This window comes from Delphinapterus leucas, chromosome 17, assembly GCF_059928025.1.
Source record: "Delphinapterus leucas isolate spDelLeu-1000000601 "Yukka" chromosome 17, BTC_Dleu_Yukka2, whole genome shotgun sequence".
NCBI lineage: Eukaryota > Metazoa > Chordata > Mammalia > Artiodactyla > Monodontidae > Delphinapterus > Delphinapterus leucas.
In genome coordinates this window covers 38,721,226-38,748,327 of record NC_143145.1, presented here as the reverse complement: position 1 = coordinate 38,748,327, position 27,102 = coordinate 38,721,226, and the positions used below count along the sequence as shown (strand labels likewise).

Here is a 27,102-nt window from a genome sequence, read left to right as displayed (position 1 = left end):
AGTTGGTTCATTAGTGTGGAATCAAAACTTACGATCAGCTCCATTCGTTGGATTCTTTCCAATACTTATCCACACTGAAAGTTTCATCAGCTAGTTTTCTGAAAAACTTAAAGTTTTTAGTATTAATAGATAAATGTCTTTGAAATTTTCTAGTTTAAAAATTTCCCCCATTAAATTATAGTTGCAAAAATAACAGAATCTTTTTTTCAGATTAGCACTTGTAAGTAATTTGAATCATAAAAGAAAAATACACAGTATTATATGAAGTTGATCAATGTAAAACTTCCTTTACAGTTATGGTAAAGTTTCAAATAATCTCACTTGTGTATAATTATGAAATTACTGTACTGGTCTACTGCTTACTTTGAAAGTGATTAATCAAAGTCAGAGAAAGCCAACCATCAACTGAAGTATGTTTCAAATTTCCTTCTCAGAGAAATGTCAAAAAAAGATGAACCAATTTTACTTTAATTAAAACCTCATTTAGAAATATGAAATAAATGTTTTCTATTTAATTCCAATTATATTTCAATTGTATCCAGCTTTCAAACTGCTTCTGCTACTTGATTACACGTGCCAAATTAATCTTTTCTTATGATTCATGTAAACAGACTTAAAATCAAAAGACTTGGATATTTGATTACCTATACAGTATTTTACATCATATTCCAAATCAAAGAGCCCATTAACAAAAAAATTAACTATAAACAAATTAGCCTCAGTTCATTAATGGCTATTTATCTCTTAAGCAATGCATTACCTAAGAATACCTAAATTTTATTCTTCACATTTTAGAAATCTTAATACTTTTCTTACATTCTCTACTATCTCATAAAAGCAAAACAAATGTATTGGCCTAAATTTCTAACTCTGAATTGCTTTCCCAGAAGTTAGAAGTAACTCTTCCTGCTAGAACCAGGATACGTTTGTTATAGCAACCCAATCATAAAAGTACCCTAAAGTTCTGTGACCCAGCAAAGACTCCTTTAGCACCAAATGACCATAATGTCAAACCCACAAAATACCCTTAGCTAAGTTTAAGGTATGTGTATTTGGTTGGTTCAAATGCAGGAAGACTTGTCCTTTGTACATCCTAACATCCTTTGTTACATCTTTTCAAAGAGTAAGAAGGTAGGGGAAATAGATTCATCTAAAATACTTCTGTTTTACTAATAAGCAGCAATCTTCCAAAAACTGAAAGTGGAAATTTTAGAACAAAAGACACCTTCTGTCATGTCCTCTTAGGGTACTTCACACAGACAGCCAGGGAATCAATGAATAAGTAAGGGAATATAGAGCCTACAACGGCATCAAGCAACATGTTGCACAACTGACGGTAACACAGTACCAACTCCTTACAACACATGAGTCAAATGGACCTCCGGCTCCTCCCTTTCCTTCACTTACCTCCTTTCTCCTACACTGTTCTATTTAAGGCCTAGGTCTTCAAAGGCATCTGAAGGCAGGAAAGATTCAGGATGCCTTTCACATGAGAGAAGAAATAACTCACTAATGAAATGGAGAGATGTTCAGAGAAGGCTCAAGCTCCCAGCATCTTTCAACCATAAGCTCTTCCATCTATATCTTTAGAAGATAACTGTACTTATAAATAACTTTTCAACCTTTTTCAAGGGTTTCCTGTTGACAAATATATGAAAATTAGTACTTACTGCACTGTATAAAAAATGAATAGAAAAGGGGAAAAAGAAAGTACTGACTCATGATAAGAAGTAACGATCAAGAGGCAAATAGAAATCATTATATTTAATGTGAAACCCTTAGCCTCAATTAGAAGCTCACTCAATCTAAGCTGGTCAACACTGTGTTTAACATGAAAGAAACAGTCAATATTAAAGAACATGAACAGAATGCTAGAAATATATTATTGACAAGGCAAATGAAATTAGAGAATGTATAATAAAGTTCTCTGGGATGAGAATCTGTCAACTGTTTTACTTTCAGAAACATTACCTAGGAAATTAGAAGACAGCCTGTATGAGTATAAGGGTTAATTGCTTACATGGAGACTTTGCACCTAGAACTACTGTCTAAACCCATCTGAGGGAAAAAGACCACTTTCTGCTAGGAGCAAAGTAAAGACACAGTTAATTATAACTACATGCCAATGTAAATGCCATAAATTCAATAAATCGTCTATATGAAAAAGAAATTAACAATGTAGTTATTTGTATACATACAAAGATAGCAGCAAATAAAATTATCTTTTGTATTATGTAAAACAAAATGCTTAAGGACCCATTGATAAACTTCTCTGAGATAAGGGTTGATATACAGATATAAATTTTTTACTGCCTTGGGGGAGACATTTTCTACAGTATCAATTATTTGACACTATAATGAAACTATGGCTCAAAAATCTGTTTTACATAAACTCTCTCATCTACATGTCATTAAGCTAATTACCAGGACATCACCACTATCTCTTCCACTGGCTCTAGCAGATTCAGAAAAGAAAAAGAGTTTTGTGTTTTGTTTTGTTTTGTTGTACTCAAAGTTCAGCTAAGAGTAAAGGCGTATAAAAGAAATCCTTATTCCCCCAAAAGTTTCAAAGCAATTGCTTCAGAAAAGAAGAAGGATGCTTTCTCTATTAGCCAAACAATATAATTTAAGAGTAAAGAGTTATTTAAGATGATTTAACTTTTCTCAAACAAAGTAGAAAGTTAGGTGGTAATAAGGTTAGTGATCAGAATTCTGGGAAACTGCCAAATTCTGGCACATTCTGATCATCAAGCTATTACTACTGCAGGGAAGGGAGACAGTCTTGAGGAACTCTGATGCAGGCTTAAATTTTACATAAAGAGAAGCCATATAATTGCTATCAAATGCTTTAGAGCTCCAAGAAGCAGCTACCACACTTTGCTGTGTTTCCTTAAAAATATATTTATATACCCTATTGACTTTGGGTGGTATTTAGCTCCAAAAATACCAAAGTATCAAAAAGATAATTAATGTTTGGTCTTACATATTTTATGTGTGGCCTCTAAACTTTCTCATTGCCCAAACATTCAGCTTAAATTTTTCCAATTATCACGGGATCCCCTTTTCCATTTGGCTCAGTATATACTTAGTACCTACTTCATACAAGGATGAACATAACACTATCTTACATCTGGGTTAAGAGACCAGGATCTGAAGTTCACTGCCTAGGTTCTAATCCTGGTTCTTCCAATTATTAGTTACTTAGTCTCTATACCTTACTTTTATCATCTATAAACTGTAGATAATAGTAATAACACCTACTTCACAGAACTGTTTGAGGATTAAATATTAGTACACGCAAAACTTGTAAAACATAACCAGAAAAAGAAATAAAGTACTGGCATATGCTACCACGTGGATAAAAAAACATTATGCCAAGTGAAAGAAGCAAGACACCAAAGACCACATATTGCATGATTCCTCGTATGAAATGTCCAGAATAGCTAAGTCCACGGAGATAGAATACAGACTGGTGGTTGCTGGGGTCTGGAGGGAATGAGGATAAAATGATTAACGACTACTGAGCTTTATTTTGCAGTGATGGAAGTACTTTAGAGCTAGGTAGAGGTGGTATTTACACAACACTGTGAAGGTACTAAATGCTGCTGAATTGTTCACTTTAGAATAGAGAATTTTATGTTACATGAATTCCTTCTCAATAAATTTAAATTAAATTAAAAAAGAAGTAATAAACTATTTATTGACTCCTTCAAAAAATATTCAGAACAATGGTAGGCATGTAGAAAAGGTTCAATAAATGTTAGCTATATAAATTATTATCCATACCACAAAAACTTGTAAGTACACAGGATAATATGTTATATTCCAAAAATTTTAATAATACACAAAAACTTAGAGTTTTATCTTTACTTTTAAGTATTCATTTTATAATTTATTTCTTTTAAATTCATCATGAGATTATGTAATTCATCTACCAGGAACTCTTTTTCTCCAAAAAAAGATATTCATACAAAAAATACACATGAAAAATAGCAACTAAAAAATTACTTTGTATATTTACTGTTCCATGTTATCCAAGTTATAAGAGTAATTTTGACATACAGTCCTTATGTGTTTAACTACCTGGAAAAAAAAAGTAGCTAAATTATTAAGAAAATACACACAAAATGGCAACCAAAGACCTATTTTGTAAATTTAACCACACAAATTATAACTATTATACTGTTATACTCAGATGTTAAAATAATGTAATTTGTAAAATACCACTAAAAGATTTACACATGTATTTACACACTCAGTGGAAGGTTCAATTTGCAATGAATCAGAAAAATTCTTCACGATGGAAGACAAAATGGGAATCAAGAACTGGATCAGCCCAGGGAAAGCAAATAAAAAAGAACATAAAATCATAAGGCTCCATTTATGGCTATCAGAGATCACTAATTCATATTCCTGTTTTAGGGCAAAAAAGAAAGTATTCCATATTCCAAACTTGAAGCCTTTATCCTATAGCTTAGGGAAAATATGTCAATAAATGAAGAGATCACAGTCAGCTCCCAAACCATCAATTATAGCAGCCAAAAGACCAAGTCTGAAAACGCTTCACCTCAAATAGAAGGCTACTAGAAGAAACTAGGAGGCACTTTCTACTAATATCTCAAAAGAAAAACCATGAAATGCTCCAAAGGCAAGAGAATAGTTCATATTTTCCATTTCTTTGCCTCACATATTTGTTTTACTATTACAAGGCTTTTTGTTTTCTTTGTCATGCCTAATGTTTGTCTTATAAATTTCCATTAAATGTGTTACAAAAGGTTCCTGTTGAGAATGATAACTATATTTCAAATATACATTTAACAACAAAAAGAAATTGTCATTAATAATTTTAATATGAAATTAAATTATTGAAATAAACTTTGAAATATTATATGTTGACATCAAGTCAAAGAATTGGGGCATGAAGCATGTAACCTTTACTGGATCAAAAGCAGAATTTAGGTTAAGCTTTTTAAAACAGCCAAATATTTAACAATGGAAGAAAAATACACATTACTGCTTTATGAATAAAAATACAAGGTTTGTGGGAAATAAAGCATTCTACTTTCTATATCACGCATCAACATTGTTAATAGCGTTACACTACATATGGTATGAGAAAAAACTTTACAACTATAAATATTTTTTAAATGTTATCTTTTCCTCTGAAGATCTTTAATAACTTCCTAAAATTATTTAAATGTGATTCACACTAAACAGAGATGTACTTTTCCCACATCTCAGTTCCACTGAATAAAAATATTATGCATTCTGTATGCCCTCCGATCTGTATGTCTAATATCTAGAGAGTTGGGTTAGCTGTGGCAAACAGTGTGGTTTTATTAAATTAAACACTGAATTATTTACCATATGAACTAGCAATTAAAAGCAAGAACTCAGATATTTGTACATCCCTGCTCAAGGTTCATGGTGGCATTATATACAATAACCAAAAGGTGGAAACAAACCCAAGTAGCCATCAATTGGATGAATGGATAAACAAAATGTTGCATATACACACAATGGAATACTATTCAGGCTTAAAAAAAGAATGAAATTTTGACACATGCTACAACATGGATGAACCTTGAAGATATGCCAAGTAAAAGAAGTCAGACACAAAAGGACAATATTACATGATTCCACTTATACGAGGTGCTTAGAACAGTCAAATTTATAGAAACAGAAAGAATGGTGGTTACTTAGGACTGGGGAGAGGGAGTAATAGAGAGCTACTGTTTAATGAGTACAGAGTTTCAGTTTGGGATGTTGAAAAAGTTCTAGGGGTGAATAGCAGTGATGGCTGCAGAACGATGTGAATGTATTTAATGCCACTTAAAGGTGGTTAAGATGGTAAATTTATGTTGTACATATTTGACCACAATAAAAAAAAAAAGAAAAATCTTTAAAATAAAGTTCTGGAAATGGATGGTGGTGATGGTTGTACAACAACGTAAAGGTACAGCTGATCTTTGAACAACATGGGCTTGAACTGCACAGGTCCACTTATATGCAGATTTTTTCAATAACTACTATATGTGTCATCGACTTGTACACTTAAAAATGGTTAAAATGGTAAATTTTATGTTATGTATATTTTCCAACAATTGTTTTTTAAAAAGTTGGGTGAAGTCTTTCAGTAGTTTCACTCTTAACTGATTATTTTTAGAGCAGGTCAGAATATAGTTGGCTAAGAGGTTTCTGAACACTTTGTAAGCAACTGAACTACCACTACAGCTAACCAGAGCTCCTAAACCAAGCACTGCCTAGCAAAAGCATTACTGCCCTTCAACCTACTGGCCCTGACTAAGCCTGGCAACCATACAGAATGCTTTATATTGCTACTGCAGCAGTAAGCGATGGGATCTTAAAATACAGCACTTGATGGTCAAAGCATGAGCATGTTACAAACAGAATATACTTTAAATCCATTTTCCCCAAGGCTAATGACCACACCCTCACCCTCAATCACATTCCCTTCCTCTTTGACCAGGGCCTTGTGTTATTGTTTGTCATCTTTGGCCCCACTCCTTATATCTTTAATCCTCTCCCTGAGTCCTTCATCTCATTCTAAAGTCAGATTAAGTCCCCTCATCCTATTAAAATCTTTCCTCAACCCTGATGCCTTTAAACTATCTCCCGAACTTCTCTCCTCTTCTTAGTTGCCAAATACCTAAAATAGATTCTACTGGTGCTGCTTTCTACTCCCCTACTTCCCCTTCATTCCTTGATCCCTCAGGAATCGGCTTCTGCCCTACCACTCAATTAAATTACACTCCTGAAAGTGAACCATGACCTCCAATCTGATAATCTCTTCATACTACCCAATCTAAAGGCAAAAATGGCAAACAGTGATAAAAAGTCATCAGTCACCTCCTTCTTAAAACTCTTCTCTCCCTTGCCTGAAACACCATGTTCTCCTAATTCTTCTCTTACTCTCTAGATTCTCTTTTACCTCCCTCCTCCAAACCCCCAAATATGGGTACTGTTATTCTGTCCTTCATCATTGTTTCCTTCTCAGAAGTTTTCTTCTTGAAATTTTGCAAAATATTTTATAAAATGCAGAATGCCATCGGCACAAGGGACACTAGAAGGACTCAGGTAGTTGGAGAACAACTACATTTATGTCAAAAGCTAATTAGCTGGCAAAAGAGGAATGCTTCCCTACTGCACATGCATATACCAGTGTTCAAGGTTAAGAAAACCACATTTGTATTTTTTGGCAGGTAAAATACATTTTAAATGAAAAAAACATTACAATGTTTTCCTTTTTAAATGACTGTACCGCTAGAAGGAAGTATCTAACAATCTGCTCATTATTAATTGCATGTTTTCTGATATGGTTAATTATTTAGGCTTGATGCAATCATTCAGCTGGTTAAGACTACTTACTTGATACAAAGTTAAAGATAGGATGTATAAGTTGCAATGTAAGTATCAGTTTCTTAAGGCTCAAAAATAATTTCCTCTAAAAGAGTGTTTAAAAAATTTCATATAGAAATAAAAATGAAATCCATACAGAATTGATGTTATACCTTAATTTAAAAGTTGTCAGAATATTTATAGTCTTTAAAAGTATAATTTATGATAATTAGTAGGTAATAATTTATTAGTATTAAATATTAAAACCAAGACATTTTTACACACTTTAGGGTTGTTGACTAGCAATGACTCCTTTTTGTAAAATTTTTTTTTGAATGAAAGATTCTTTAAATTCTATAATGCTTTCACAAGCTTCACACACATGATTTCACATAATCCCATAATAACCCTTTTTCCCCTTACCCCTATAAGCAATGGCTTCTTTAAGTTGTTCCCTTTTGCCTTAAAAAAGGACACTACTCATTTTAAAGCTCTATCATAGAAGTAGAATATATAAAATTATTTCATTTAAGCAATTTTCTAAACATGTTAGGGCTCAAAACACTTAAGAATATGGGGAAGCTCCCAAGATACAGTGCTAAATGAAAAATGAAAATTACAAAACAACACAATCTCATGATTCCAATTCTGGTTAAAAACAGCACGTTCTCATGGTCATGATATATATGCAAAGCAAACAGGAATACCATATACCAAATGCTAACTGTGAATCTCTAGGCAGAACAAGTGCAAGTGATTTTTATTTTCTTGTTTATATTTTGCTTTCTTTCTTTCCTCCTTCCTTCCTTTCCACAATAAACATGCATTACATTTGTAGTTGGGCTTCCTGGAAGAATAAACTCTACATTCCATTCAATTTTCTGCCTTATATTTTGACAGTGGAAAAAAGACCATCTCCCAAAGTTGTACAGAATGGTTTTAAGCATTTTCAGTGTTCTCATGCACCTGATCCATCAACAAACCCTGTTAATCTACTTTTAAAAATATACCAGAAACCAACTACTTCTCACTATCTTCACTGCTTTTAACATCCTCATCCAATCATCTCTTGCATGGTTCATAGAAGTCTCCTAAACTAGTTTATGTGATTCCACCCTTGTAACTCTCCAGGCTATTCATTCTCATGTCACTCCTCTACTCAGAAATCCTCAATGACTTCTCACCTATTCAGAATAAAAGCCTAAGTATTTACTATAACCTTCAAGTCTCTATGATCCGCACCTGGAGTTACCACACTCCCACTTCAGGACCACTGAACTTGCAGTTAGTTGCCTCTACCTGGTATATTCCGTACACAGATATCTTCATTTTCTTTAAGTTTTTATTCAAGTGTCATCTCCTTAGTGAGGCCTTCACTAGCAATCCAGTACTGTACGTCAACCACTCCACTCCGTCGCTGAAATTTCCTATCTCACTTCCCTGCATTATTTTTTCTACTGCAGGACTTATTACTAACATACTAGATGTTGTATTTACTTCTCTTCTTTATTATCTCTCTCCCTCATTAGAATACAAAAGCAATAAAGAGAATTTTTCATCTTTTTTTTTTTTGCTGCTGCATCCTCAGCACCTAGAACAGTCCCTAGCACATAGTAGGTGCTCAGTAAATATCTGCTAAATGAATGAATAAATGTATTCCTTTGTAAAGCCAAAGCTTCTAGGTCACGGTAATAGTTGACTCACCTAATGTCATGAAATGACTGCAACTCATTTATTCATATTCTGAAAATCAGTATCTAAAATGATGTTATAGAGGGCTAAGAGGTGAAGAACAGCTATGGTAAACAATAATGTAGCCATATTTTCTCAAGCCTAGAAAGAAGCATCCAGGATCTTCTCTTCAAAATTCAGCAATAAAATTATGACCTGATTTGTTATATCAAAGGTTCTCTGGGAGATCACATTGCTGTTATTGTTGATACTAAAAAGTAAGCAATATTGGCTAAAACCACACAGTTACTCTTCTAAGTTTTCCACTAGCATATTCAATTCCACTCTATAAGGCTGGATATAAAACTTTCCTTATATATAAACAAAAAACAAGCTGAATATCATACTTCTCTGCACCTGAGTATCTGTTATCTAAAAGATCTTGGGATATTTTATAAACATCAATCAATGCAGTGCAAAGAAAGCTAAGGCGGAATAGGCAATTAGATACTGTGAAAAACTGGAGGCAATCAGAAGAAATACAGTCCATGGTGGCAGTGACACAAGCTAAGCAGGAGGTATGGATAATCTGGGTAAGTGCCATGGAAAAATAAATATCATGATTGGACTGGAGGCAAATGGAAACAGTTCAAATTGGCTTCGTACAGTACTCTGTGGAACATATGACGTCCATATGTCCATTACCAACAAACTGAAACATGGAAAATAACAAAAGCCAATGCTGTGATGGCTATAAGAACACACCCAATGCCAGTCTCTACCACACCACAGCAGCATAACTTACTACAGCTGCCAGGTAAGCTGGCTAAGAAGTCAGAAGCAATAAGAAAAGAAAAGGGGAAAGACCTAACTATAAACTGTTCTCTTTCTGTACAGAAGAAAAAGCCGGGATCTACACTAGAAAGTAAAATGTGGCCAAAGTCAAGGCTGAAAGTAAAGTGCATTTTTTTTTCTGTGGAGTTCCCAAAAGTATAAAATACTTTAGAATTAAAGAGGTCAGCATGTTATCCAAAACTACAAATGACTTAAGATTCAAAGAACTAAATAAAATAAGAATGTGATAGGATGGAATAACATCCAAGAAAAAAGTGTAAACGTGACCTTTCAAATTCGAAACACACAATAGAGAACTAAAACAAACTGACCAAAAGATGTGCTAGGAATCCATTATGTTGTATGTCAGTGCTAACAAGCCTACCAAATTTTCTTTTCATATTCTCTACCCTCCAAAGTGGTTCATCTTCAAGATAAAATCATCGTTGATATGAAAGAAGTAGCGCTTAGGCAAATATCATGAAGACCAATATATACAGCAAAGCCAAAACTATAAAAAAAACTTACAAAAAGTAAACTAACATCTTAGAGCCTATCTGGTAGTCCTGACCTTTTCAACCAATCAAAACCAGATAGTCCCAGCCAGGTGAACTGCATAAAAATAAACTCGGCCCTAATTCAGAAATATATTGGTTGTCACTCACTGAAACTATATAGTAATAAAATCCAGCAGTTAAAAATACATAACTATTTTATAGTATCAATAAATATCAATGTCATTCCTGTTTCAACCTGACTTCCCATTCTACCCTCAAACCCCCAAACTTGAAACCAAGTACAATTTCTTGAGTAGCTGGAGTGTGGTTAAGGAAAGGAAGCTATGCTTGTTTGTAAGGAATCTGCCATTTCCTCCCTGCCAAAACACTTGTTTAAAAAGTCATGTAATATTTCTATTAAATTGTAAATGCAGCCGACAAGGAAATGGCCTACTGCAGTGTATTACCTTTGTGGCAGTGCCAACAGGCCTACAGCAAAATAGTGCACATGATAATTTCAACATGCATTCCCAAGTAACAAAATTGTGCTTTACATAAATACCACAGAACCTGAGCAAGATCCAGAAAAAGCAATGAAAATTTGCCCAAGCTTTCATGCTTGCCTATATCAATTGTATGTCATAACTAAAGCAAAATAGAAAAGCATCTACATATGTCCAAGAAGCTTGTGAAGTTAGATCATATAACCCTGGGAAAACTATTGCAACTTAAATCTGTGTATTTCTTGTTAACCACTGTAACAACTCACTAATAAAAATTAAGAAAAACTGTGGGTATCAAATGAACCAAATGTACTAACTACATACAAGTCCTTAAAGACTATAATGCAACTTATTAACAGGAACATATGTTCAGTGTAAGCCACAATTGTTATGTTAAATTACTTCTTCCTTTGATATCACTCATTTGATTACAGAATTTAAGAGATCCACAAACCTTCCAATTAAAATGGTGACCTTCAGTTTATAAGTCACTTAACTGCAATGCTTATAAAGTCACCTCTGATCATTTATCCCTTACCTTTCATTACATAGCACAGCTACATGTAATTATGCTATTTAAATGATCCCAGATGTAATGAAGATGATTCTATTTATGTAAAAGTTATACTGAAAACCAAGTAAAGATAAACAAATAATCTGTAATTAATATAGTCCTCTAGGACAGCTGAAAATTCTACTCTGCAAGAATTTAACTAAAATACATAGTTTTTGTTTAAGTCAGATGTGTCTGACTTGCAAGTGTCTGACTATCTTCATTTTTAAAAATATGTCTGATCAGCCATGATTTCAAAAGTCAAGTTTGCTACAGACAGCATTTCCTCCAAAAACATCATGAATTAAGTGTTGTACACTTGAAATTACAGAGTCAACACCTGCCCTCAGATACCACCCAACCTCCTAACACAAACACACCTAGATATTTACGTCTTCTAAAATAAATGTTAGCCTAAACAGTTTCTATGACTGGTTTAAAAACAAAACACAACAAAACTTACTATGATCAATATAGTAAGTCTATACAATTGCTTTTAAGACCCTCAACAGGGTTAATGATTATATCCCCATTAGCAAACCAAAGCTACTGTCCAAAGGCCAACATTAAGTCTTTCTGATCTCCAGGATCTAAAGTGCCCCCCCCAAAATAATAAATAAATAAAATAATAAATAAATAAATGTGTGTATATATATATATATATGTATGTACGAATTAAATCAATTTAAAACTGATATTTTATAGAGACACAGATGTAGAGAACAAATGTATGGACACCAAGGGGGAAAGTGGGGTGTTGGTGTGATGAATTGGGAGATTGGGACTGACATATATACACTAATATGTATGAAATAGATAACTAATAAGAACCTGCTGTATAAAAAATAAATAAATAAAAAATTAATAAAATTGAAATTTTAAATAAATAAACTGCACTTAGTAAAAGTTTGAAAGTCAAGCCATGAGCAAGGATAGGGCTTTCAAGTTGTATTTAATTAGCGTTTACTTTCATTTTTCAGTTTATTTCACTCTTATTCTAACCTACAAGTACAACATTATTATTGTATGAAAGAAGAATCTGAGCTTGCTAGATTTCAAAATTACCACCACAAAGTGTCTTTGAGATAAGAAAGGTAATTGAGCACATATTCAACAAAAACATTTATTCGATGCTCTTATGTAAGTCACTCCACTAGGTTCAATTAGACACACAAAAATGAAATACACTTGCATTTAAAACTTAGATCTAATAGAGGAAATAAGACAACATAATCATTACTATAATACAAAGTAAGTTTAAAAAAAAATAAAAGACAGAGAAAAGGTGAGAATTCAGAGAAAAAAAAGATTTTTTTAAATCAGTGGAATGAGGAAATTCAGACAGTAATTAGACATACCTAAAACTAACCTTTCCAGAAGTAAAAGAGTATTAGGGGTTTGGGGGGAAATCATAGATGCCATATGCATATATAGTTACTGGTTCCAGATTAAAACACAGAACAGTGACATGCTATAATAAAGTAAATACTAAACAAAACCACATCCTAAATACACAATATAATAAGAAACTCTCTTGAGGGTCACCAATATTATTACTGAGAGCCATAGTTCTCAATCTTTGGGGGTCAAGAAACTCTTATTTTCATTGATGAAAACTGTGAACTCTCTCACCAACAAAATGCACATCTACACACAAACCAATATTTAACTGAAATTTTGGGGGTCCAATGACTCTGAATTCTCTGCTCCAGAAAAAATTCATTCTACTCTCTTGTGAATCACAGTTTCCATTACTGAGCAAGTATACAGTGAAAATGAAGTAGAAAACATCTGTATATCACAGTCTGACCTGAGGTTAGAAAAGAGAGTCTACATGTCTCTGTGGCCTCATGGGCTCATTATTTCCATACTGTTTTCAGTGGAGGCTGCAGAAGTCATCTCAGCAGCCATAAGTAAGGGCTTTAAAGCTTTCAGCAACCTCCCGCAGCTGGCAATAAGCTCCCTTGGGTACTGCATAAGGTCCCAATACCGCCAAACCTACTCGATAACCCCAAACAAAATAAGGTGATGATGAAGCAATTGCCTGATCCTTTCCATAGCCAAAAGCTCCCTAAGTGGATTGACATGTACACGCTGCTACATTTAAAAGGGATAACCAACAAGGACCTACTGTATAACACAGGGAACTCTGCTCAATGTTATGTGGCAGCCTGGATGGGAGGGGAGTCCGGGGAAGAATGGATACATGTATATCTATGGCTGAGCTGCTTTGCTGTGCACCTGAAACTATCACAACACTGTTAATCAGCTATACTCCAATATAAAATAAAAAGTTAAAAAAAAAAAGCTACTCTCTGCAAGAACTTGAACTATTTTAATATCTCAATTTGAGACTTGAAAACTTAATAATGCTACCTAATATTTCTAAAGTATTTACTATTTTACATGTATTGCTCACTTACATTGTCTTATATGATCTTCACAACAATTCAGTGAACTGGAAAATTAATTGAGCGTCCACTATAACTAACTGACAGATAACAGAATTGATTCAGGACTCACAAGTCTCAAACGCCAGGTCACACCACTATCATGTGGCAACAAGGAAAGCATTATGGCATTGGAAGAAATCAGATTTCCAAAGATACAGTGATTCTTCCTCTTCAGATGCAAGTTACAAACCAATACTTGGTCATGAAATCAACTGAATGGATTTGGACCACTTTTTTTTTTTTAATGAAAAGATGAAATACAGTAGAAGAAGAGAAGACTGTGATAGAACAGAAATCAGAGTGGATCACAAACACTGACTCATAGTATGAAATATATTTCACATGTGACCCATTATGAACATGCATAGGTAAGTACTGTTTTATGTATATTTTGTTTCAACTGTGTGCACACACATACATGCACACATGTGCATAATAGGTCACAATGTGAAATATATTTCATACTATGGATCAGAGTCAAATTATGAAATGCAGTGCAAGCAACAACTACAATCCTGCAGCCTGTGGAACAATAACCACATTCACAGAAAGATAGACAAGATGAAAAGGCAGAGGGCTATGTACCAGATGAAGGAACAAGATAAAACCCCAGAAAAACAACTAAATGAAGTGGAGATAGGCAGCCTTCCAGAAAAAGAATTCAGAATAATGACAGTGAAGATGATCCAGGACCTTGGAAAAAGAATGGAGGCAAAGATCGAGAAGATGCAAGAAATGTTTAACAAAGATGTAGAAGAATTAAAGAACAAACAAACAGAGAAAAACAATACAATAACTGAAATGAAAACTACACTAGAAGGAGAAAACAGCAGAATAACTGAGCCAGAAGAACGGATAAGTGACCTGGAAGACAGAATGGTAGAATTCACTGCTGCGGAACAGAATAAAGAAAAAAGAATGAAAAGAAATGAAGACAGCCTAAGAGACCTCTGGGACAACGTTAAACGCAAAATCATTCGCATTATAGGGGTCCCAGAAGGAGAAGAGAGAGAGAAAGGACCCGAGAAAATATTTGTAGAGATTATAGTCGAAAACTTCCCTAACATGGGAAAGGAAATAGCTACCCAAGGCCAGGAAGTGCAGAGAGACCCATACAGGATAAACCCGAGGAGAAACACGTCAAGACGCACAGTAACCAAACTTGCAAAAAATAAAGACAAAGAAATATTACTGAAAGCAGCAAGGGAAAAAGGACAAATACCATATAAGGGAACTCCCATAAGGTTAACAGCTGATTTCTCAGCAGAAACTCTACAAGCCAGAAGGGAGTAGCATGATATACTTAAAATGATGAAAGGGAAGAACCTACAACCAAGATTACTCTACGCAGCAAGGATCTCATTCAGATTCGGTGGAGAAATCAAAAGCTTTACAGACAAGCAAAAGCTAAGAGAATTCAGCACCACCAAACCAGTTCTACAACAAATGCTAAAAGAACTTCTCTAAGTGGGAAACACAAGAGAAGAAAAGGACCTACAAAAACAAACCCAAAACAACTAAGAAAATAGTAATAGGAACATAGCTGTCGATATTACCTTAAACGTGAATGGATTAAATGCTCCAACCAAAAGACACAGGCTCACTGAATGGATACAAAAACAAGACCCATATATATGCTGTCTACAGGAGACCCAGTTCAGGCCTAGGGACACATACAAACTGAAAGTGAGGGGATGGAAAAAGATATTCCATGTAAATGGAAATCAAAAGAAAGCTGGAGTAGCAACACTCATATGAGATAAGATAGACTTTAAAATAAAGAACATTACAAGAGACAAGGAAGGACACTACATAATGATCAAGGGATGAATCCAAGAAGAAGATATAACAATTATAAATATATATGCACCCAACATAGGAGCACCTCAATACATAAGGCAAATGCTAACAGCCATAAAAGGGGAAATCGACAGTAACACAGTCATAGTAGGGGACTTCAACATCCCACTTTCAACAATGGACAGATCATCCAAAATGAAACTAAATAAGGAGACACAAGCTTTAAATGATACATTAAACAAGATGGACTTAATTGATATTTATAGGACATTCCACCCCAAACCAGCAGATTACACTTTCTTCTCAAGCGCACACAGAACATTCTCCAGGATAGATCACGTCTTGGGTCACAAATCAAGCCTCAGTAAACTTAAGAAAACTGAAATCATATCAAGCATCTTTTCTGACCACAATGTGGTGAGATTAGAAATCAATTATGGGAAAAAAATGTAAAAAACACAGACACGTGGAGGCTAAACAATACGTTACTAAATAATCAAGAATTACTTAAGAAATCAAAGAGGAAATCAAAAAACACCTAGAGACAAATGACAATGAAAACATGATGATCCAAAACCTATGGGATGCAGCAAAAGCAGTTCTAAGAGGCAAGTTTATAGCTATACAAGCCTACCTCAAGAAACAAGAAAAATCTCAAATTAACAATCTAACCTTACACCTAAAGGAACTAGAGAAAGAAGAACAAACAAAACTCAAAGTTAGCAGAAGGAAAGAAAACATAAAGATCAGAGCAGAAATAAATGAAATAGAAACAAAGAAAACAACAGCAAGGATCAATAAAACTAAAAGCTGGTTCTTTGAGAAGATAAACAAAATTGAAAAACCATTAGCCAGACTCATCAGGAAAAACAGGGAGAGGACTCAAATCAATAAAATGAGAAATGAAAAAGGAGAACTTACAACAGACACTGCAGAAATACAAAGCATCCAAAGATACTACTACAAGCAACTCTATGCCACTAAAATGGACAACCTGGAAGAAATGGACAAATTCGTAGAAAGGTATAACCTTCCAAGAATGAACCAGGAAGAAATAGAAAATATGAACAGAGCAATCACAAGTAATGAAATTGAAACTGTGATTAAAAATCTTCCAACAGACAAAAGCCCAGGACAGATGGCTTCACAGGTGAATTCTATCAAACATTTAGAGACGAGCTAACACCCATCCTTCTCAAACTCTTCCAAAAAATTTCAGAGGAAGGAACACTCCCAAACTCATTCTATGAGACCACCATCACCCTGATACCAAAACCAGACAAAGATACTACACAAAAAGAAAATTACACACCAATATCACTGATGAATATAGATGCAAAAATGCTCAACAAAATATTAGCAAACAGAATCCAACAACACATTAAAAGGATCACACAACATGATCAAGTGGGGTTTATCCCAGGCATGCAAGGATTCTTCAGTATATGCAAATCAATCAATGTGATACACCATATTAGCACGTTGAAGAATAAAAACCATATGATCATCTCAATAGATGCAGAGAAAGCTTTTGACAAAATTCAACACCCATTTATGATAAAAGCTCTCCAGAAAGTGGGCATAGAGGGAAGCTGCCTCAACATAATAAAGGCCATATACGACAAACCCACAGCAAACATCATTCTCAATGGTGAAAAACTGAAAGCATTTCCTCTAAGATCAGGAACAAGACAAGGATGTCCACTCTCACCACTATTGTAAAACATAGTTTTGGAAGTCCTAGCCATGGCAATCAGAGAAGAAAAAGAAATAAAAGGAATATAAATTGGAAAAGAAGAAGTAAAACTGTCACTGTTTGCAGATGACATGATACTATACATAGAGAATCCTAAAGATGCTACCAGAAAACTACCAAAGCTAATCAATGAATTTGGTTAAGTTGCAGGATACAAAATTAATTCACAGAAATCTCTTGCATTCCTATACACTAATGATGAAAAATCTGAAAGAGAAATTAAGGAAACACTCCCATTTACCACTGTAACAAAAAGAATAAAATACCTAGGAATAAACCTACCTAGGGAGACAAAAGACCTGTATGCAGAAAACTATAAGACACTGATGAAAGAAATTAAACATGATACCAACAGATGGAGAGTTATACCATGTTCTTGGATTGGAAGAATCAATATTGTGAAAATGACTCTACTACCCAAAGCAATCTACTGATTCAATGCAATCCCTATCAAATTACCAATGGCCTTTTTTACGGAACTAGAACAAAAAAATCTTAAAATCTGGGGCTTCCCTGGTGGCGCAGTGGTTGACAGTCCGCCTGCCAATGCAGGGGACACGGGTTCATGCCCCAGTCCAGGAAGATCCCACATGCCACGGAGCAGCCAGGCCTGTGAGGCATGGCCGCTGAGCCTCGCGTCCAGAGCCTGTGCTCCGCAACGGGAGAGGCCATAACAGTGAGAGGCCCACATACCGCCAAAAAAAAAAATCTTAAAATCTGTATGGAGACACAAAAGACCCCGAATAGCCAAAGCAGTCTTGAGGGAAAATAACGGAGCTGGGGGAATCAGACTCCCTGGCTTCAGGCTATACTACAAAGCTACAGTAATCAAGATAATATGGCACTGGGACAAAGACAGAAATATAGATCAATGAAACAAGATAAGAAGCCCAGAGATAAAACCACCCACCTATGGATACCTAATCTATGACAAAGGAGGCAAGGATATACAATGGAGAAAAGACAGTCTCTTCAATAAGTGGTGCTGGGAAAACTGGACAGCTACATGTAGAAGAATGAAATTAGAACACTCCCTAACACCATACACAAAAACAAACTCAAAATGGATGAAAGACCTAAATGTAAGGCCAGACACTATAAAACTCTTAGAGGAAAACATAGGAAGAACACTCTTTGACATAAATCACAGCAAGATCTTTTTTGACCCACCTCCTAGAGTAATGGAAATAAAAACAAAAATAAACAAATGAGACCTAATGAAACTTCAAACCTTTTGCACAGCAAAGGAAACCATAAAGAAGACGAAAAGACAACCGTCAGAATGGGAGAAAATATTTGCAAACGAATCAACGGACAAAGGATTAATCTCCAAAATATATAAACAGCTCATGCAGCTCAATATTAAAAAAAAACAAACAACCCAATCCAAAAATGGGCAGAAGACCTAAACAGACATTTCTCCAAAGAAGACATACAGATGGCCAAGAAGCACATGAAAAGCTGCTCAACATTACTAATTATTAGAGAAATGCAAATCAAAACTACAATGAGGTAGCACCTCACACCAGTTAGAATGGGCATCATCAGAAAATCTACAAACAACAAATGCTGGAGAGGGTGTGGAGAAAAGGGAACCCTCTTGCACTGTTGGTGGGAATGTAAATTGATACAACCACGATGGAGAACAGTATGGAGGTTCCTTAAAAATCTAAAAATAGAAGTACCATATGACCCAGCAATCCCACTACTGGGCATATACCCAGAGAAAACCATAATTCAAAAAGACACATGCACCCCAATGTTCACTGCAGCGCTATTTACAACAGCCAGGTTATGGAAGCAACCTAAATGCCCATCGATAGATGAATGGATAAAGAAGATGTGATACATATATACAATGGAATATTACTCAGCCATAAAAAGGAACGAAATTGGGTCATTTGTAGAGACGTGGATGAATCTAGAGACTGTCATACAGAGTGAAGTCAGTCAGAAAGAGAAAAACAAATATTGTATATTAACGCATATACGTGGAACCTAGAAGAATGGTACAGATGAACCAGTTTGCAGGACAGAAATTGAGACACAGATGTAGAGAACAAACGTATGGACACCAAGTGGGGAAAGCAGTGGGGGCTGGGGGTGAGGGTGAGATGAATTGGGCAACTGGGATTGACATGTATACACTGATGTGTATAAAATGGATGACTAATAAGAACCTGCTGTATATAAAAAAAAATTCAATGTAATAATATCAATTATTTTTTAAGTATGAAATGTAAATCATCTTTCAATCATTAATAAATCAATTTAAATTGTCTCCTGTGAGTGCTACCACACATATACAGAGAAATACTGCCTTTGTCAGTATCCCACATTAAAATCTTAAATAGATGGAGTCTAGCATAACTTTTTTTTTTTTAAAATCACTTCCTACAATATACAGAAACACGTAAGACACAAAGAAAGCTAAGGAAGCTCTCAGTCCCAGAGTTGGTAGTATAGGGGGAGTTGAAGAAAATGAGCCTTTCCAGTCTCCCAGGGAAAGAAGGGGTGAGAGGACACAGAACGTCACTAGGCCCCTGGTGGTGAGTCCGGTGCTGGGCCCATGCACAGCCTAGTTCTCTACCAAAGCGAAGTGCCGATTTTCCTTGCCACGGCCCTGGCCTTGCTCCCATGCTCATCCTCCAGTTTTCAGAAGTCGTGCAGTTCCCAGAACGGCCCCTTCCTTTAGTTCCCTAACATTTTCACTCAGGGGAGAAGGCTGCTTACCCTGTCGTGGTGTCAGAGTCCCAAGGGAGTTGTCACCCTGCAGGATGGTGAGAGAAGATCTCCCTAGCACCTCGCTGTTTGGTTTCTGTCTGCTGCGCTTAGAACCTGAAGATCAAGGAGTGTCGGGGTCTCTCAAGGGCTTGTCCAAGCGCTGGCTGGCTATAGGGGTCTCTGAGGGATGTCCTGTTTCCTCCTTGGAAAACACCTGCTTGGAAAGGAGTCTCAGTCTGATCCTCAAGGGAAAACTGGGTGCCCAGAGGCAAGTCCAGTTGAGAAGATGAACGTGTCTCTAGGGGCAGAACAGGTTCTGAGGGAAGACTTAATCTGGGGTCTTCAGTCTCAAATACGTCACTCAGCTGTTTCACCAGTGGGCTTGGGGGCTTTCCGCTGGTCTTCATAGGTGTCCGTGCAATGCCAAGGGTAGGAGAACGGGGATCTGAGTCCTGGGCCTGCTTAGGACCCTCCAGCTGCTCTGCTGCTGGCAGGTTTGGCTGTGGAGAGCTCGCTACCTGGATGGGAGTGCACAGGACACCAGCAATGGGTGAACGTGGGTCTGAAACTTGAGCTAGAAGCTTGTTGTGCAGCGGGCTGCACTGGAATGACTGGGACACTCTTGGCTGAGCCCACCTCAACCAGGAGAAATAGGATGGGGCAGGGCTCAGCCCAGGCAAGGAGGTGGTGCCGGGCCCCAATTCCACCTTTGGGTACAAAGCAGCTCAATCCTCCTAGTATACTTCTTTATCTAAGCAATACTTAATGGAAATATGTCTCCAACACTACAATTCATATTCACATAATTAGTATGTCAGTGAGAAAATGATGATTGCTTCCTCAGTAGTTACCAAACTAATCATGTTTACAGAGGACTTGGCAACACCAACGGCAAGGTTTGAATATAAATTAACAGTGGGAATTTGCCTTCTCTGTGAAACCCATGGGGTGACCTCAGCAGACTCAACCAAGAGAAGCTGAGATCTGTTTATTCTGTTTTCCTTGCTTATTCATTTCTTTAAGAATAATAACTCTGACTAGACAGAAATATGTTGAAACTGTCACTGTAATAAACCTTAATCCTCAATTTTGGGGCTGGAATGCCTTGTACTCCCATATGTATTAGAACCACAGGGCAGAACAACTCTAACTTTCAAATAGAGTGAAAAACCACATGTCCTGGAAGTAATACTGAAATTCTCCAATGATCCAATTTGCCCACTCCTGTGGATCCTTGGCTATTTCTGATCTGAAAGTATAGTTAGTAGAATCAAGGTATCACTTAAAATAATCAGGCAGAAAAATATAGGGAACAGATAGGGAGGAAGAGAGGCAGTATGAAAAGAAAGAAAAGTAAAAGTATGAAAGGGAGGGCTTCCCTGGTGGCGCAGTGGTTGAGAGTCCGCCTGCCGATGCAGGGGATGCGGGTTTGTGCCCCGGTCCGGGAAGATCCCACATGCCGCGGAGCGGCTAGGCCCGTGAGCCATGGCCGCTGAGCCTGCGCATCTGGAGCCTGTGCTCCGCAACGGGAGAGGCCACAACAGTGAGGGGCCCACGTACCGCAAAAAAAAAAAAGTATGAAAGGGATTGTGTGAGCATTCATGTACACACACTGTTAGGCAACAGAGAACAGTCAAAGGAAGTAAAGGCAGCAGTGGGGAGAGGGGAAAAAGGGAAGATGAGGATAAGTTCAAAGGAGAAAAACAAGTAATGTATGTAATGCCAAAATAATAAAAATCATATAGGCGTATGATCCTTTATAATTTGTAATATACATACATACCTATACTTGAATAAAAGTCGTTACAGTATACGGTCTTACATTCTAAACAACTGAATATATATGCACACCCTCTACACACACACACACACACACACACACACGGAAAGCTAAATAATTCTATCATTAGAATGCTAGTTATCACTGGAATGGAAGTTCCAAGAGAACAGGAAACATACTTGCTCTGCTTACCACTACATCCTCAAAGTCTGACTGGGACATGATAAATGTACCCTAAATATGTGTAGAAGGAAATAAAGAAAAGGGGAACAGAAGTAAAAGAATATAAGAAGAAAATGCGAGGGTACTTGTCTTTAAAAATCAAACATCCATATTCAGGTGACACTGAGTTTCTCTAACACAAAATAACCAACGTAGGATAGCAGATATATTCTCCAACTGGTCCAAAGGTTGACTTCTTGCCTCCACATTAGAATATGCATTTCTCCTATTTTAACGTTAATACTAAATCAAAAATATTTTAATGATTAAATTTTGTATTACTGCTAAAATGGATATGTCCCGTCATAAAAATATACACAATTGACAGCCTGGAGGGGTGGGATAGGGAGAGTGGGAGGGAGGGAGACGCAAGAGGGAAGACATATGGGAACATATGTATATGTATAACTGATTCACTTTGTTATAAAGCAGAAACTAACACACCATTGTAAAGCAATTATACCCAAATAAAGATGTTTAAAAATATATATATATATACACAATTACATGGCAGGTAAGTTTCAAGAGTGATATACTCATCACTGAAGGAATCATTAAAAATTATTTTTAAAAAATAATATCCAAAAAAAGTTAAATGCCAATTTCCAACTATTAAATATTTACACAAATTCTCCAGCACACATCTATTGCACGAAGCAAAGTAATTTAATAATTAAATACAAATAAGCAATTCTCTACTTGTAGACTAGCAAGTCTGAAATCCATTTTAACTCAAAGACCTCCCAATGGGTTGATTACAAAGGAAGAATTATAAAGGCACTTAGACTGAGTATTAGAATTGGGGTACAAAAACTGACAGGGGATGGCTGGAAGAACAGTAAGCAGAGGCAGTAAAAAGTCAAAGGGCTAGGAGACTTCAGCCAGCAAATGTTGGCTGAAAGGCAGACCAAAACTAGAGAAAACTCAATTAAAATGAGACCAGAAACTCAATAACAACAAAAACAACCCAATTTAAAAATGGGCAAATAACCTGAATAGACATTTCTCCAAGAAAGATATACAAATGGACAATAAGTACATGAAAAGATGCTCAACATCACTAGTTATTAGGGAAATGGAAATCAAAACCATGAGATAACACTTCACTTCCATTAGGATGGCTATTATCAAAAGACAGAAAATAAGTATTGGCAAGAATGTGGAGAAATTGGAATCCCTGTGCATTGCTGGTGAGAATGTAAAATAGCACAATGCTACAAAAAATAGTATGCAGGTTCCTCAAAAACTTAACCATAAAATTACCACATGATCCAGCAATCCCAGCTCTAGGTATATACCCACAGAATTGAAAGCAGACTCTCACAGAGATAAATGTCCATCCATGCTCATAGTAGCATTAGTCACAACAATCAAAAGGTGGAAGCAACCCAAGTGTTCACATACAGATGAACGGTTAAACAAAATGTGGTACATACATACAGTGGAATATTATTCAACCTTAAAAAAAAGAATGAATTCTGATATAGGCTACAACAATGAATGAACCTTGAAAACATTATACTAAGTGAAAGAAGCCAGACATAAAAGAACAAATATTGTATGATTCTACTTATCTGAGATGCTTAGAATAGTCAAATTCATAGAGACAGAAAGTAGAACTGTGGTTATGAGGTGCTGGGGGGAGGAGATAATGAAGAGTTATTGTTTAATGTATACAGAGTTTTAGTTTGGGATGTTAAAAATTTCTGTAGTAGACAGTGTGATGTGAATGTACTTAATGCCACTGAATCGTATACTTAAAAATGGTTAGGGCTTCCCTGGTGGCGCAGTGGTTGAGAGTCCGCCTGCCGATGCAGGGGACACGGGTTCGTGCCTCGGTCTGGGAAGATTTCACGTGCTGCGGAACGGCTGGGCCCGTGAGCCATGGCCGCTGAGCCTGCACGTCCGGAGCCTGTACTCCACAACAGGAGAGGCCACAGCAGTGAGAGGCCCACGTACCGCAAAAAAAAAAAAAAAAAAAAAAAAAAAAAAAAAAAACGGTTAAAACAGTATATTTTATGTTATGTGTGTTTTACCACAATAAAAAAAAAATTGGGAAAAGAAAGACAAGGAGATACGTCCTGAAATTAGTCATTATTGATCTTAAATGATATACAATTTGAAAAAAGAGAACAGATTATAGAGGATATAGTGGGTTGAAAAGCAGCCCCCAAAAGATATGTCTACATCCTAATCCCCAGAACCTTTGAATGGGACCTCATTTGAAATAAAAAAAAATCTTTGCAGGAAGAGATCATCCTGGATTATTGGAGTGGGCCCTAAATCCAATGACGAGTGTCCTTTTGAGAGAAAGGCAGAGGGAAATCTGATACAGACAGAAGAGGAAAATACACAGACACATAGAGGAGAAGGTTAATGTGAAGATGCAGGCAGAGACTGAAGTGATGCAGCTACAATCCAAGGAATGCCAAGGATTTCTGGCAGCCAGCCACCAAAAGCTGGAAGAGGCAAAAAATGGAGTCTCCTTTAGAGCCTCTGGAAGGAGTGCTGCCTTGTCAACACCTTCATTTCAAATTTCTGGCCTCCAGAATTGTAAAAGAATAAATTTCTATTGTTTTAAGCCACCAAATTTGCAGTAATTTGTTATGACAGCCCTAGGAAATTACCATAGGGGGTAAAAAGATAAAATGAAAAGTAAGAGAGTAGACTTCATGAGCACGGAACATGTCATTCAAGCCAAAATTTAACTATGTAAAGCGGGAGAAAAAGGGAATCCTGGGCTTCACCCCTAAGTCGCGATTTCTAGCCATATGATGTCAGAGGGCGAAGTGCTGATGTCCCCCATCAGGTCAGGGCAGGAGTATGGCTGGCGCATGCTCCTGGCCAGTGTCTCTAGGATCTGGCATAGCACCCCGACAGTGACACCGAGACGTCAGACCACAAAGAAAGGCTGCACCCTGCTATATTAAGCTTTACAAGAGAAGTCGTCATCCAAGACATTCCCATCAAGACATTTTAATTCTGTGAATTAACACTCCCATATCCCTTTGTCCACTCCCAGACAAAATGAAGATACCTGTCCTCTGCCCCCCATGTTAAATGCTTGTGAGTGATCTTCCAATAGGCAGTGGCATGCACACACACTAAGGTGGGCCAGGTGTCTACCCAGTCACATACAGTAGGAACTGGGAGACGGAAGATATGTAAGTATGCCGTGTATGGGTATTACTTAACTGGCACCCCTAACCAAGCAAAGTCTTCCAGAATTTCTCAAGTTGATTTTACTATTAATTGGGCAGGAAGGAGGTCCTGGATTCTTTTTTATTTTTTTTAATTAAAGAAATGGTTGACTCAGTTTTCAATTCTTAGACATGGATATATATTTTCTTTTGTATGTCTTTTTTTTTTTTTAAAGAAATCATGTTGGATTAGGAGTATACTTGGTTGTAAAAGAGTAGTGTCGTGTAATTTGCGATGAGGGAAGCTACTCTGAGTGTGTTTTACTTTTTAAATCCTTTACTAGCTGCTAAAGAGACTACCACATGGTCAAACTTAGTATGTGGAACTATTTGGCTAGAAAAAATGAGATTTATACTGGAGGAAGCAGAACAGTAATAATCTAGAAAAAATGAGATTTATACTAGAGGAAGCAGAACAGTAATAATCTAAGTCCTGGGTTAAATCCCAGCTCTGGCACTTCGCTAGGCTGTCTTGGATAGTTTAGCTAACCTCACTAACTCAAACTCAAACACATCTAGCTTTGAGGATCACCCTAAAAACATTCTAACTAAAAGTACAAAAGATATTTACTAATTAGAAAAGAAATGAGAATTTGTGTTGTTGATTTTATGCTGACCTTGTTATATTTCATTTTAGTATTTTCAAACAAACAATTCATGCTATTTTTATGTTTCACTTTAGCAAGAGGAATTTGTATGTACAAGGAAGATGATACATGCTCTATTATATACAATTATATTCCTCAAAGAATTATCTTTAAGTGGCAGGCAGATTTTTAAATATTTCAGTATAGTACACTATTACCTACACTTGAAATTCAATCCACAATAGCACTGTAATATCAGATATAATTCTAATTTATTCTTCTTCAAATATTCTAAAATGTTGCATTCTTTTTCCTCCCATCCGTTTACTTCACACATTTCTCCAATCACCCTGAAACCATCTTCTCTTCTCTTCTTCACACACACACATACTCTCTTTCTCTCCCCCACCTCTTTTCTCCCTTCATTCCTATATCCTTTCTTCTTGAATTGAATACAGCCACTAGAGGGCAATAAGTTTACAAAGATAAATGTACTTATCTATAATGAATTGAGATTCACATATTAATAAATTTTAAAACTATCATCATCACAAACCATAAAGCATTGGCAATTAGACTTGAATATGCAAGGTATGCATTTAAAACTCTAAAATTTATCCTAGAAAAGGAGTTCATAGAAGCATATAATAATGTTCAAAAAAGGAATTCCATTTTCTCACTAAGCACTAAAAAAATATGCTTAATTCACCTACACATAGCAATATTAGAAATCAGGATTTTTTTTTTTAACATTAGCCAGACCAGGGAAGGAAAAACGGAGAAACAAAGACACAAAAAGGTACAATATGCAGGGTGGGTAGAAAAGAAGCGATTTCTTCCAAGCCTCCCACTACTCCATTCAGAATACGATGAACTGAATAATGTAGTGGGGTTTACCAACCCTTTCTTCTATTAAAATTATGGGGAAATTTAACAGGTATACTTTTGGGTGAGAAAAACAGCGACCGTAGAGAGAAATACAGACTTCACTTCTTTTCCCCCAAATAAGGTTACGAGGCAGGAAATAAGTTAACAAACAGTCACTAACCCTGACAGATAATTTTACTATTTTTTGCACAGGACCCAAATTCAAATGAACTTTTTTACTCTATATTTATTTACACTGACATTACAAAACGTCAACACTTTTAACACTGACATTT

At 36.1% G+C, this 27,102-nt stretch overlaps 1 protein-coding gene and 1 pseudogene across 2 annotated transcripts in view; both read right to left on the bottom strand.

Moving 5' to 3' along the window:
• The window catches only part of STK3 (serine/threonine kinase 3), a 324,808-nt gene that overhangs the window by 197,794 nt on the left and 99,912 nt on the right, over positions 1–27,102 (bottom strand). The window lies entirely within an intron of this gene.
• On the bottom strand, positions 40–27,102 carry LOC149746940 (cell division cycle-associated protein 3 pseudogene; annotated as a pseudogene).